Genomic DNA, 14340 nt, shown 5'->3' on the forward strand with positions numbered 1-14340 from the left:
CTTATGGACAAAATTATAAAATGATATTGAGGAACATAAAATAGAATCTTATAAAATACAAGATAGATCAACTTTATGCTCATAGATGGAGGGACTCAGCACTATAAAGATTAAATTATCTGGAACTTAAAGTCAACACATTCCCAACAAAAACTCCAATGCATATGTTTTAAGGACTTTGAAGAAAATGGTTCTCAGATTCATGGAAGGGTTGAAGTCCCATAAATGGCCAAAATAATTCTGAGAGGGAAAAAATAAAAAAGAAACATGGAGGGGTAGCCTGACCAGTTAGTAAGATGTATGCCACAGCAAGTCATTTTAGTGTCATTGAGTCAGTTTTATATTGACATAACATTAGACAAATATTTTCATAAAAACAGACTAGAAAATCCAGAAAGAGACCCAAGCATACATACAGGCTCTTGGTATATGATAGAGCAGGCATTACAAATCAGTGGAGAAAGATCAAGTTATTCAATAATGGTGTTGGAACAACAAGATATACATACAGAAAGAAATAAAATTCGATTTCCTCCTCATGCCATAAAAGATTAAATATCCAAGTGTAAATAACAAAATGTTAAAACTCTAAGAAGTAAACTTACATACCTTTATAGCATAGGAGATGATTTTAACAAGACATTAAAAGGAAGTATAAAGGAAAATAGGCTGGAATTAGACCACATTAAAAACTTAAAGTTCTGTAAAACAAAGGGTGACATGACTAAATATAAAAGACAAGTGACAGATTGGAAGAACATTTATGACATATATACTTGTCAAAGGAGGACTATCCATAATCTATAAATAACTCAGACAAATCAATAAGGAAAACATATCAAAAACATTGGCAAAGACTAGGAAAAAAATCCAGAAGAAACATGAATTACCAGTAAACATGGGAAAAGATGCTCAACCTCAGGAATAAACAAGGAAACCCAAAATAAAGTGCAACTCCATTTAACTTCCATTAGATTGGCAAACATTTCACAAATTTCACAACCTCCTTATGCAATTCACTGAGGACGCAACATCTCTTGTATAATATTCCTGACAAAAATGCACAACCCAATCAAATCACGTGTAAACCATTAAGCAAACCCAAATTTAGGAACAAGAAACAAAATAACTGTCCTGTAAAATTCAAATACATCAATGTCATGAAAAATAAAATCTAAAAAACTGTTCCAGATTAAAGGAGATTAAAGAAACATGGCAGCTAAATACATCGTATGTTCTGGGTCAGAAAAAAAATTGCTAGAAATAATTGGGAAAACTGGTGAGTTTTATAGTTCTACATCAATGTAAGTTTCTTGAATTTGATAATTTTATCATGGTTACGTAAGAGAATACCTTTGTTCTTGGGAAATACATGTGTGAATATTTAGGACTGAAGGGTCATGATGTCTGCAATTTATTCTCAAATGGATTAAAAAATTGTATAAGTAAAAAATAAATATGTATGAAGGGAAGAATGTAATAGAGGCAGGACACAGCCAAGGGTCCCAGGCGAAAGCCCTCCTTCAAGCCTAAAACAACGTGAAGGCTCAAAAACCAGACTGCTGGTCCGGGATGGATGAAACCTGCCCTTTCCTGACTGATTCTCCCTGAATAATGCTCACCTGTGCACTGGGGGAATGGGGTGGAGCCAGGGGAAGTTCATTCCATTTGAAGGGGGAGGAGCCTGACCTCTTCAGTTCCTGTGTGGTGGCCTGGGATTCAATCTGTAAGGTGGGGGCCTGCTAGCAGGACTGTCTCTAACTTTGCTGAGAGTTCCTCTTTCCTTTTTTTCTTTTCACCCAATAAACCCTGCCCTACTCACCCCACAATGTGTCTACGTGCCTGAATTTTCCTGGTTATGTGACAAGAACCCCATTTTTTCCTACATTTTTGGCGCCCAGAATGTGGGATCTGAGGAAGATTCAGTAAAATGCAGACCCAAAACCTCTCACTTTCATTTCTGAGCCTTTTGGTCCTATGGCATTTTTCTTCGTTTTTCAAGACAGTAACAGCACCTATCTTTTAAAATATTGCTGGTGGTCCACACCCACGTCAATGGCGGCAGGCATGTGCAGGACGATTGGGTGAGCTGCAGCTCCCAACACCCCTTCTCTCCCAGGGGGATACACGGCTGTGTCTGCAGCATGTGTGTAAGGTGAGGTCACACAGAATGGGAATAAGCCACAGCCGCTGCCCAGGCCCCAAGGCAGCCCCAAAGGGCTGACTGGCCAGACTCAGTCCAAACCCAGGGGAAAGGAACCATTTGCGTTAAGAATAAGAGGTTCTTTCCCCAGGCGTCTTTCCAACCCTGCACTTTAAACTTCTTTCCTTTTCTCTACCCTGTCAGCAGTTAACTTTTAAGGAGTTGTTTTGTTTTGTTTTTGTTTTTGTTTTTTGCTTTTAGAAGATGTTTTACTAGGCCAGGAATGATAAGGATCACTGTTTATATTCTCTGCAAAGTTTTGTTTTGTTTTTTGTTTTTTTGAGATAGAGTCTAGCTCTGACACTCAGGCTGGAGTGCAGTGGTGCTATCTCAGCTCACTGCAACCTCTGCCTCCCAGGTTCAAACTATGCTCCTGCCTCAGCCTCCCAAGTAGCTGGAATTACAGCCACGCACCACCACGCCTGGCTAATTTTTGTATTTTTAGTAGAGACAAGGTTTCATCATGCTGTCCAGGCTGTTCTCAAACTCCTGACCTCAGGTGATCTGCCCACCTCAGCCTCCCAAAGTGCTGGCATTACAGGTGTGAGCCATTGCGCCTGGCCACTCTGAAAAGTTTTAATTAGGTAAAAGGATTTGTGAGGTTGGTCTTAAGCTGTAGCCAATCTGGTGTGCTTTGCATGATTTTCTGTATAGTCAGTAGCAAACTTTGCTGTAGGCCTCCATCTTTTTTCATGTGCCTGGGAGCATGACCTGTAACCACGTGGCAATATTTTGTTTATCCTATAACACTTTACAATGGCAGCTGATTCAATCCTGGCTTAGGGAATGAGTACTTTCAGGTTGATAGCTGTGTGGCTTTTGCCATTTACTGATTGCCATTTACATTAAAGGTAACCTTTAAATGTTCTAAATTTTGTAAGAACTGCTTACCCCCTTTGAAAATACCTCATACACTTGCAGTTAAATCATAACCTTAATTAAGACTTGCTGGTTTCACCTGTGAGGTTACGTTTAGTAAAGTTTGAAAGCCAGAAATATTGGCAGCTTGGTGAGGCTAAAGTAGGATAATAATGGAGTTAAAAGGATTTTCTTAGAGCATGCTCAGCTTAATTAAAACTGGATATCCAAGTTATAGGTATATTTAAAAGGCCTTTATGTTTTTTTTTTCTTCGATCTTGTTTTGCTGGAAATTTTTTTTTTTTTCTCAGCCAAACGAATTCTTTTTCTCCATTTTGTCTTGCCACTCTTAATGCACACATGAGAAGCCAATAATCCAATTAGGAGATTGGCAAAGGAAAACTCGTATGGCTGCTGGGTTTTCTTCTGCCTATCTGTGTAGTTACATATGTGTTGTGATTGTGATGTCTATTTAAAAAAAGCTCTAATTAATTGACTTAAGGATAAGTGCTTGGATCAAAAAAATTTTTAAAGGTTAGATAAAAGCTGTGGTACCCTTCAGTTCACATGATTTTAATCTTTGAAAAGTAAAAACAGCCTTAAAGATTATTGGTAAAGTGCAGATGTCGTCAAAATGTAAATAGGTGGACTAGATTGTGCAGGTCAGATACTAGGTTTGCTAAATGTTTTGGGGTTATAAACTGCTTTCTTGGTTTTTGAGAACTGCTCAACTTCCTGCCTCACAATTGGTAAGGCCTGGGGACATACAGAACCAACCACACCCTTAATTATGCTGGAAGGAGTCAAACCTTGGCTTCACTTAGTACATAATTAATACAATTTACCAGGTTTTACATTAAAGTTAAAAATTGTTAGGAATTACCATTATAACATGTAATAGAAACTACTGGAAATAGATTTACATGCAACGTATGTAAGAGCAGTAAAATGTGTTTTTAATAAAAGATTATAAGAAGGTGTGGAAATGTAAATTCTTAGGGTTAAAGGATTGTTTTGAATTAGATAAGATAAAACTCAAAGTTCAAACAAGCTGGAAAGGCTGTAAAAATTCATCTTGCAAAAGAAATTCTGTGTGTGAACATATTAACTAAATTCAAAAGGTTATTATATGGTTTTTATGTAAATTGAGCATTGAAATAAAAGCACAACAAGATACTCTTAAGGTACTAATCTGCTCTTTAGCAAAATTTGTAAATGGTTATAAAAGGTTTTTGCTTTTTTAAATTTTTGAATAATTTTGGCAAAATAAATAACTTATGGTAATCTGGAATTCTGTTTCATAACATCAAGTGTTTTAAACCTCTCACATATTTAATCGGCTTCCCAAAATCAAACTTCAGTTTCAAAATTGTCTTTCCTGATGCCTGGCTTTTGGATGCTACAGAGGGCCCCTGGAATACTCAAAAGGGAGGTAAACGGGATTAGTTGACATGTTTAGGTACGTGGGTTTGCCAAAATGATGTTCAATCTTCTTTAGGTTATATTTTAGTGAATAATATTAATATATATTCCAGAATTGTATGGGATTTCTAAAATTCTAATGTCTAAAGTATATACTCTCAATCCTAATTAAGGTTGTTATATTAAGTTATTGTAAACCCCAGAGATAACCAACCTTCTTTGTCAACTGTGTTTCTGACTGTAACTACCCTGGACATTTTGTTATTCAGAAAAGTGTTGTCTTGCTTTGAGCCTTTTCAAAAGATGGTTTATAATAAGCTACAGGACTCTGCCAGGTGCACTCAAATACAGGTTTCTGATAACTTTGGAGATTGTAACATTGAAATAAAGGAAAAACTATTTATGGCCTTTAATAATTGATAAAGGCATGAACAAAATTTGGAGCATGTTTGTTTCTTTCTGCCTGGTTCCTCTAGAATTTGGAAACTATCTGTGAATATTCTTAACTTATGGCAATATAGTTATTTCCATCAGGACTCATGAAGAGCTGAAATGCTCATGAATATCAAGCAAAACAAGACTCATTGAATGGACTGAACTAATAGAAAATTTCAGTAATCTTTTTTATTTTTGCTTGGAGCATTGTTAATCCTTGTTTTGTTTTTCAGAGTTATGGAAACTTATTTTGAACTATTTATGGCCTTTAATAATTGAGAAAGGTGTGAACAAAATTTGGAGCATGTTTGTTTCTTTCTGCCTGGTTCCTCTAGAATTTGGAAACTATCTGTGAGTATTCTTAACTTATGGCAATATAGTTATTTCCATCAGGACTCATGAAGAGCTGAAATGCTCATGAATATCAAGCAAAACAAGACTCATTGAATGGACTGAACTAATAGAAAATTTCAGTAATCTTTTTTATTTTTGCTTGGAGCATTGTTAATCCTTGTTTTGTTTTTCAGAGTTATGGAAACTTATTTTGAACTATTTATGGCCTTTAATAATTGAGAAAGGTGTGAACAAAATTTGGAGCATGTTTGTTTCTCTCTGCCTGGTTCCTCTGGAATTTGGAAACTATCTGTGAGTATTCTTAACATATGGCAATATAGTTGTTTGCATCTAGTGCAATAAGAATCCATTTTCTTTTGCAACAGGATGCAATTAGAGAAACTGGTTGTTTTACCAAGGCTTTGACTGGAAGGGCATGCTTCCCTTTAAAGAGTCAAGCTCGATTTGCAGAGCTGATAAAACTAGGTCTCATACCCTTGTCTACACAGTCTCCATACACGGTTCCTAACCTGCAGTGAGTAAAGAATGTCACTTTCCAACAGGCCCAGGAACCACATGTTCTTGGGACCTCAAGAAGAGCAGAGTTTACCCAACTCACAGGTATTTGAGGATACAAACCCATGGCTGGGCTCAGCTTTAAAAGGTCTTACCGAAGATTCCTTGTGGAACAGTTCCACCAAAGCCAATCTGAAAGGCCTATGTAGAAATAATTATTCTTGTTGCACTTTGTGCAAATAATCAGGCCAAGTATAAGACTAACATCTATTTCGTAAATAATGCAGTCCTATCCTGATTTGTTCTTAACATAAATGAGGACTAAAGAAAGAGAAATTATATTTTAAAACTTACACATTTATCATTAAATTCTAGACTCATTAGTTGTTTTTAAATTTTTGCCTACATTTTAAACTAACTCTGCTTATTCCTATAAACTGACCAGTGATCTCCAGCTGCAGCTCAGAGGGAACAAGAGGGATAGGTGATATAAAAATCTGGATCAATATTCTAGTTCTGAGCAATTATCCTGCAATTCCTGCCAGGTGATGGGAATAAATAGGGTGCCCATAACCTGGAGGTTTCCTTTTTGGGAAAGTAAGACCAAGAGAGCTAACCAAAGCCAAGCCCCATGCATTCCAAACCTTAGCAAGCATATCTATAGTCACCAATTATCTGGATGTCCTTTTCTCTCCCTTGTTGGAGGAGGACTCAATCCCACAGCTTCATTGTAGCATTCGGCTTATGATAAGGAATCCATGCAATGCCCCAGAGACACACTCAATTCCAGGCTCGGGTAAAAGCCCTAGGAAAGAAAACTGGATCTGAGGGATCCGGAGGCAGACAATAGCAGAAATTAAATGCACAGCACAGGTGAACATGACTAATTCCTGCTGATTAAACCAAGCTTCCGGTTTCATGGATAAAAGTCATGCTAGTATCCATGGCATAAGTGAGGTCTAAGGAATTCAAAGGCTACTGACAGCAGGGCAGATAGGGCATATGTAGGTAAGAGCAGATACTCCCACACCATCCTGGTCCCCCTGATAAAATGGGTGAAAGCCGCTTTGACACCCATGGGTGGCACCCTGTCATGGTCACTGGGACTTGGGGATACAAGGATGGAAGAGACAAAGAGCAATGCCCCACTTTCTCTCCCTCATGTACCCTGAGTATTTTCCAGGGAAAGAAAGGAAGCAGGGACACCTGCTCCTCTCTTTCTAGATGAGTAGCCATGTATCTTCAGTCTGTATCCCTTTCAAATGCATCCTGAACCCCTGAGAGTCCTCTGAAAAAAATGCCTTCTTTTTTCCTTTTTCTTCCTCTGTCCTCTCTTCACTGAAAAGTAATTGTGTCTTCATACTACAGGAAACTCCCCTTGGATGCATCCTCCAAACTGGAAAAAGTTAATTTCCCAAACCTTAAACTCATTGGCATAGGATTGGGCTTGGGGAAAGGGAACCCAGAAGCCTGAGATACTGGCACAAGGGTAAAAGTTTTTTTTCCAGTTGGGCTTTTGGCCTCCTTCTCCCAGTGCAAACTGGTAAAAGGCCTTAGGATTTTTGAGCTGTCCTTACTCACCTTGTTTCGTTTTAATACATATTTTCTAACAACCTGATTTGTTTCTTCTCGCCTCAGGCCATCAAACTCTAAAAGGTCATGCATCCAGAGCCTCGGATGATGGCCCCTTTTGCCAGAAACCGTTATATAGGCCTTTGAGGGAGATCTGACTGCCGTAGTCCCAAAACAGCGCCCCCTGTCAGCAGGAGGCAGTTAAGATTGTCTTACTGTCCTTATCCTTATCTTTAACCCTTATCCTTATCCTTATCCTTATCCTTATCCTTATCCTTATCCTTATCCTAACAGCAGTTAGATGTACTTCTTTAGAAGGGGGAATGATAGAGACAGGAGACAGCCAAGGGTCCCTGGTGAAAGCCCACCTTCAAGCCTACAACAGCCTGAAGGCTGAAGAACTGGACTGCTAGTCCCGGAAAAAGCACACCCTTTCCTGACTGATTCTCTCTGAATAATGGCCACCTGTGCTCTGGGGGAAGGGAGTGGAGCCAGAGGAAATCCCTGCATGGGGAGGAGCCTGGCCTCTTCATTTCCTGTGTGGTGGCCTGGGATTCAATCTGTAAGGTGGGGGGCCTGCTAGCAGGACTCTCTCTCACTTTGCTGAGAGTTCCTCTTGCCTTTTTTCCTTTTCACCCTATAAAAACAGCCCTATTCACCCTACAATGTGTCTGCATGCCTAAATTTTCCTGGTTGTGTGACAGGAGCCTAGCTTTTTCTACAACAGAGGGAAGGGAGGAAAGAAAAGAGGGAGATAGACAAAGAGAAAAAAAGGCAACTGCAGCAAACTGTTATTAATTGGTGAATCTAGGTGGAGGTTATACAGGATGTCATTGTATTATTCTAACAACTTTTCTGCTAGTTTGAAATTTTTTCAAAATAAAATGTTAAAAGTACATATTTACATCAAGTGTTGGTAAGGATGTGGAGAAATGGAAATTTTCATACTCTGATAAAAGGAATGCAAATTATTGGTACAGTTCTTGGAGAGTAATATGATGTTTAATATTACATTGATATAATACTATAATACAGTATGATGATGATGATATGATAGTAGTATCAGTAATCATCAATATATCTATACCTTATACCTTAGCAATTCAAATGGGATATGGGAAGAAAATAGTAGAATTTTGTACTTATCTTTTAAGAAAAAAATTACATTTGATAATGGGTATTACAGGTTAATACAATAGGACATTTATATAATTTATAAATAGAGACATATTGAGGATAAGCAGTTAAGCTTTTTTATTGATGAGGCAACACAATCAGCAAAGCAGGAGACCACCCCCCTTAAGAAATTTAAGTATACATGAGGAGATTATGAATATATGTAAGAATATTAATTGCAGCATAATTTCTAATGGCAAAACTTTGGAAACATTTTAAATATTCATCAGTAAAAGAATACATAAATCAATTGTGTTTTATTAATATAATGGGATGTTAAATAGCAGTTAAGATGAATGAAGCAAAGCTGTAAGTACAGGTTTAGAAAATGTTGAGTGAAAAAACCAAGTCACAGAACCATAAGTCTATTCATATAAATTGTCTTATTCATTTGGCTGTTCCAACAAAGTACCATAAACTGGATGGCTTATAAACAACAGAAATTTATTTCTCACAATTCTGAAGGCTTGGAAGTCTAAGATCAGGGCACCAGCAGAGTCAGGGTCTGGTGAAGGTCCTCTTCCAGGTTGCAGACTGCTGCTGACTTCTAATTGGATCATGACATGGCAGAAGGAGAGCTAGCAGTTCTTGGACCTCTTCTTATAAAAGGCACTAATTTCAATCATGAGGCTCCACCCTTATGACCTGATCACCTCCCACAGGCCCCACCTTCAAATATTATCCCACCGGGATTAGGATTTCAACATATGCATTTTAGGGTGGACACTTTCAGTCCATTGCATAAATTTGGGCACAGAAAAAGACATGAATAGAAGGATAACAACGTGGAGAGACATAGGGAGAAGATGGCCATTAACAAAGCCAAGGGGGAGAGGCCTGGAACAGACTCCCCCTCACAGCCCTTAAAAGGAACCAACTTTTAAGACACCTTGATATCAGACTTCTAGCCTCCAGAACTGAGAGGTGAAATATTTATTAAGTCATCCAGCTTATAGTACTTTATTATTACAGCCCTAGCAAACTAATACAACATTTATAACTTGGCAATTTTGTTATTTTTTTTAAAAGTATGTTTTCAACCAGAGGGAAAAAACCCTTCTTCCCTCAAAAATGTAAAATGAGGAACTAGAAGGGGTGAAGCTGATCTGCTATTTAATAGAATATCCTTATATATTTTAATAGTAAAGTTAAAATTTTGATCTGTTATCAAAGAGGTTTTTGTTTAATAAACCTGGTGGGTCAGTCTCATGGAGCAAGGGAAAACAATTCCCATGTGCTCAGAAGAGCATTTTGTAATTTCCTAATTAGGGATAAGAAAGACAATTCCCAAGTTTCCTTCAGAAAAGACTGGGGCAATAAACATAATTAACTCTAAGAGGTTTAATAATAAATCACCAAATCTCATGAGTATAATAAATACAACTAGGGAAGTATTTTAATATAGTCTCAATATAATAATCACAAATTCAACTTCAGAACAGTGTGAATTACAAATATAATGTGGATATTTTCTTGGCATAGATCTCAGGCCATGCTATTTTTAAGGTCATTTGTTATTGGAAGCAGAAGGGGCATGATAATATGTAACCTTAGTCCTGCTGACAGAATTTCAGCAAGAGTAACAATGTCCTCCTGCAAACTCTTGATGATACCTTGCTAGAGAAAAAATATGAAGCTGAATAAAGCACAGAATATGAATATGGCCCATGAGAAAACTTCTTTAAGACCACCTGTAGAATTCTGCAATCACATACACAGGTTTTCTTGTTAGCAACATGCTGGTCTCTCTAATTCCCAATAGCATCTTGCTGTGATATTGTGAGCCTTTAGCATTTTGAATCTCTTGTCCTCACATGTTCAGAACAGTACCCGGGATATGCCTTTGATAGGTGTCAACTGATGAATAAGGTGAGACAAACAGTTTGATATGAATCCATATTTATTGGATCTCATAAACCCAAAGCAAGCTTACTGACAGTAAGTACAGCAGATGGGGTCAGGGTGGGGGCAGGAGGGTTGCTTTGTTGCCCAGGCTGGAGTGCAGTGGTGTGATCACAGTTCACTGCAGCCTCAAACTCCTGGGCTCAAGCAATCCTCCCTAGTAAGTCTATCGAGTTGCTGGGATTACAGGCATCAGCCACCATGCCCAACCAATCAGGTGATTCCTCTCCTCTGCTTCTGTGTTGGGCCTATAAAAGTCCATTGCTCACACTGTGCAGCACTCTGAACTTTTGGTTCTCAGTGATGCATGATTCCTGAGTCATTCTTTGCTCAAATAAACTGGTAAATTTAATTTGTCTAAAGTTTTTCTTTTAACACATGTAAAGTATTATTACAGAAAAAAGTGTAACTATTAAAACAGTGTTTTAAAGGACCAAAAGCACAGAAGTCAATTAGTTTAGGCAACAACAATAAAATACTTTAGACAACTTTTTTTTTTTTTTTTTTTCTGAGATGGAGTTTCATTCTGTCACCTAGGCTGGAGTGCAGTGGTGTGATCTCGGCTCACTGCAACCTCCGCCTCCTGGGTTCAAGCGATTCTCCTGCCTCAGCCTCTTGAGTAGCTGGGACTACAGGCGCACGCCACCACGCCCAGCTAATTTTTGTATTTTTAGTAGAGACGGGGTTTCACCGTGTTGGCCAGGATGGTCTCGATCTCCTGACCTCGTGATCCACCCGCCTCGGCCTCCCAAAGTGCTGGGATTACAAGCGTGAGCCATAGCACCCTGCCGACAACTTTTAAGAATAACCACACTGATGAGAATGTCCAGATATTTACTATAATAAATAACTTTTAAATAATGCTTACACTAGAGATTAAGAAAGAAATGGAGACTAAATAGGAGAGGGAAATGTTAGTCCTTTACACTTTAAATACTAAGAATATCAAACTAATATTATCTTTTCCTCACAAAGTAGCATTTATTAACTTTAGTACATGTTTTCTCAATATTTTTCCAAAAGAAATAATGGTTTCAATGACCGATCCTCAACTATCCCCCACCCCTTTCCATCAACCTCCTTGAGCTCATCATATCAAGATCTTCTTAATTGTTTCCCAACAAGTCTTCATCAAGATTTACTCTCTAAGCTTTAGTTCCATCCACTCACCTACCCAACCTTAAAACATCTATTTATACATTTGTCCGTCCCTTTTCTCCCACGTATATGTCCATCCTTGTAGCTATTCCCTCGCCCACCTGTCTGTCCATCATCAATCCGTCCATGCTACATTTACAGAATATTGAGATAAAGGCATTGCCCTAACAACCTGATACAGGAATAAGTAAAGAGAGAATTATATCACGGTATAAAAAGTGCCACCAAGGAGAAGCATCCCAGAACTCGATGGTAGTACAGTGGAAAGACCTGTACTTGGAGGAAAGATAATGGAACTTTCTAGGAGAGTTGATACATTGGCTGAATTTCGAAGGTAAAATAAGCATTAGGAAGGTAAAGGAGTATTATGTACAAAGACAAAGAGATATATGAAAGCAATATGAGTCTGGAGAAACTGTAATTTGACCTGACTAGAAGGTAAGTTGAATAATGAGAGATGACTGAAGAGGCAGACAAAGTGGAGATAGCAGATAGCCTTTCCTTCAGTTATGGTTTCAAACCCTATGAAGAAAGCTGTTGAGTTTCTATCCACCTGCATATTTTTTATTATTATTTTAGTTAGGTGTACTTTTTTCAAAGATAAACACTCTATTCCTTTTGCTTCTTCCAGTTTTCAACTGAAGATGTGGAGGCCTCTCCTCACAGATGTGTTTTGAAAATTTAAAAGCATTTTAAACAGCAACCTAAGTAAATTAATTATTCAAGACAAGACACAGACCTCTTTAATTGCTTCAAAGAAAGTAAAATACCGGGTAACTTGTCAGGTATTTGTCCAAATATTCTTTTCCCACAACTTCTGCTCCAAAGATTATGCATTTAGTAATAATACAAAAATCTATTAACAATATTTAGATTAATACTAAAATTTAGTAATAATTTAGAAATCTCTAGTTTGAACTATTCATGAGGAAATTACAAACTACTACACATCTCTAACTGGTAGCATTCACATGCCAGCTGTGGTCTATTATTTGGTGACATGCGGGGACTGCTTCTAAGTTGTTTGAGGGGCTTCTATTTTCTGAATATATCAAGGACAAGATGATGTGACCTGCAGCCCATTGGGGGTCAAGGGGAAAGGTGGTAGAGGTGAGGAATAAGAGAAGTAAAATGTAAGTGCAAAGGCTTTATTCTCTCTGCTTATGGATCTTTCCTCATATCCCCGAACGGAGTCCACCAATTCTGCTTCCCAGTAAACAGCCTATGGGGCACCTGCCTGTAAATACCTGGAGCATCATCAGGTTGGGGGACGGGGAATTAACAAACACCCTAAAGCCTTTGAGGTAGAAGCAACGCAGGCCCTCTTATAATGTGGGCCAACCGCCCGGCCCCAGGCTCCGCGGATCCCGCCCGGAGTGGTCTCCTGGATCCTCTCTCCTAGGGCGGGCGTCCGGTTCCCGCGCGCTCCAAAGGGCGGCCCGCCGGCCGAGACCACAAGGGGGCGGCGCCTGACCCACTCAGCGGGCAGAAAGCGCTGCCTGCTCCGCTCTCCAGGCGCCGCCCCGGCTCCCGGATGTAGGGTGCCCTCCGCCCGCCCCGCCCCCCGGGGGTGGGGTGCCCTCCGTCCGCCTCGCTCCCCTCACCCGCAGGCCACCCGGCTTCCCACCGGATGGCGGCGACCGGGTCCTGGAGGCCCGCAAGGCGGGCGCCGCTCAGCGATCTTCGCTGATGGGCCGCGGCGGTAAAACCTGCCCCGCCCACTCGCGGTAAGCAAAGGTACGGCCCCCCAGGCCCCGCCCCCTGTCCTGACAGATAAGCCTCCTGGCCAACCAGGCTTCTCATCTTCCTCTTAAGTTTTGCTCCGTATCCCCGCCCCAGCTTTGAGCCCCACCCCCAGCGGACAAGCTCCGCCTCCAGCCCGCCTCAGAGGAAAGTGAGCTACAGGATAGAAAGCTGCGGGTCTGCGCAGCCTGGGTGCACAGAGTACCTGTAATGCCTGTGGTGCCGGCCGGGAGGGTCGGGCCCAGAAGAAGGCAGACTAGCCCCTGCCCTGCCCAACTTCAGTCCAGCCAAGGAGAAGTAAACGAGGGAGTGGGTGTTAGGTAAGGAAAGTACCCTGACCGGACGGGTTAGGTGAGAAGGTTTCTTGGAGGAACTGAGACCGGAAGATGGAGGGAATTCGCTAGGCCAGAGGCGGGAGGGTGCCCAGGGGAGGGGACAGAGTTCCAGTAAGAGAAAATAGCAGGCCTCGGTGAGAGGATCACCATAGGTTCACACCTCTAGAGGCTTTTAAAGTGGGAACGTGGCATAATCAGATCTACATTTCATAAAGGTCACTCTGCAGAGTGCATTGGGAGAAGATCAGACTAGAGACAGGAAAATCAGAAGACTGGCATTGATGTGGACTAGGATGGGGGCAGTGAGGATGAAGAGAGAGGGGTGGATTTGAAAGATGTTTTGCACATAGAATTAACAAATTTTGGATGAGGTGGCAGGGTGGGTGAGAATTCAAGAGAATGAAGAGTAAAGATGATTTATTTCTGCATCAGCAAGGTCAATGGTGACCATACAAGTTATCGCTCTCTCCCCTCCATATTTTTAGCACTTTCAGAGCTGTTACCTTACTGCCTTTAGTGTTTCTCTTTTGCGTAGAGAATTTATTGCTGTTCCAGATTAGAGGTTCCTTGAAGAAATGGACATCTTAAGGTTTTCCTTTGTTTAGATTGTACCGCAAATTACCCATTTGATCATTTGCTGAATGATCCAATGAATCAATGGCCCCAAGGGTTTGATCCTCAAAACTA

General features: G+C 40.0%; 1 long non-coding RNA gene across 2 annotated transcripts in view; it reads left to right on the forward strand.

Annotated features, from left to right (window-relative positions):
* Positions 1-10315: 10315 nt before the first annotated feature.
* LOC129397512 (uncharacterized) overlaps positions 10316-14340 on the forward strand; it is a 29838-nt gene continuing 25813 nt past the window's right edge. For both annotated transcript variants that reach the window (XR_008624997.2, XR_010111879.1), the window contains exon 1: positions 10316-13638. This is a non-coding gene — a long non-coding RNA (uncharacterized LOC129397512). The remainder of the gene's footprint in view (positions 13639-14340) is intronic.

The sequence above is a fragment of the Pan paniscus genome, chromosome 1 (genome assembly GCF_029289425.2).
Source record: "Pan paniscus chromosome 1, NHGRI_mPanPan1-v2.0_pri, whole genome shotgun sequence".
Taxonomy (NCBI): Eukaryota; Metazoa; Chordata; class Mammalia; order Primates; family Hominidae; genus Pan; species Pan paniscus.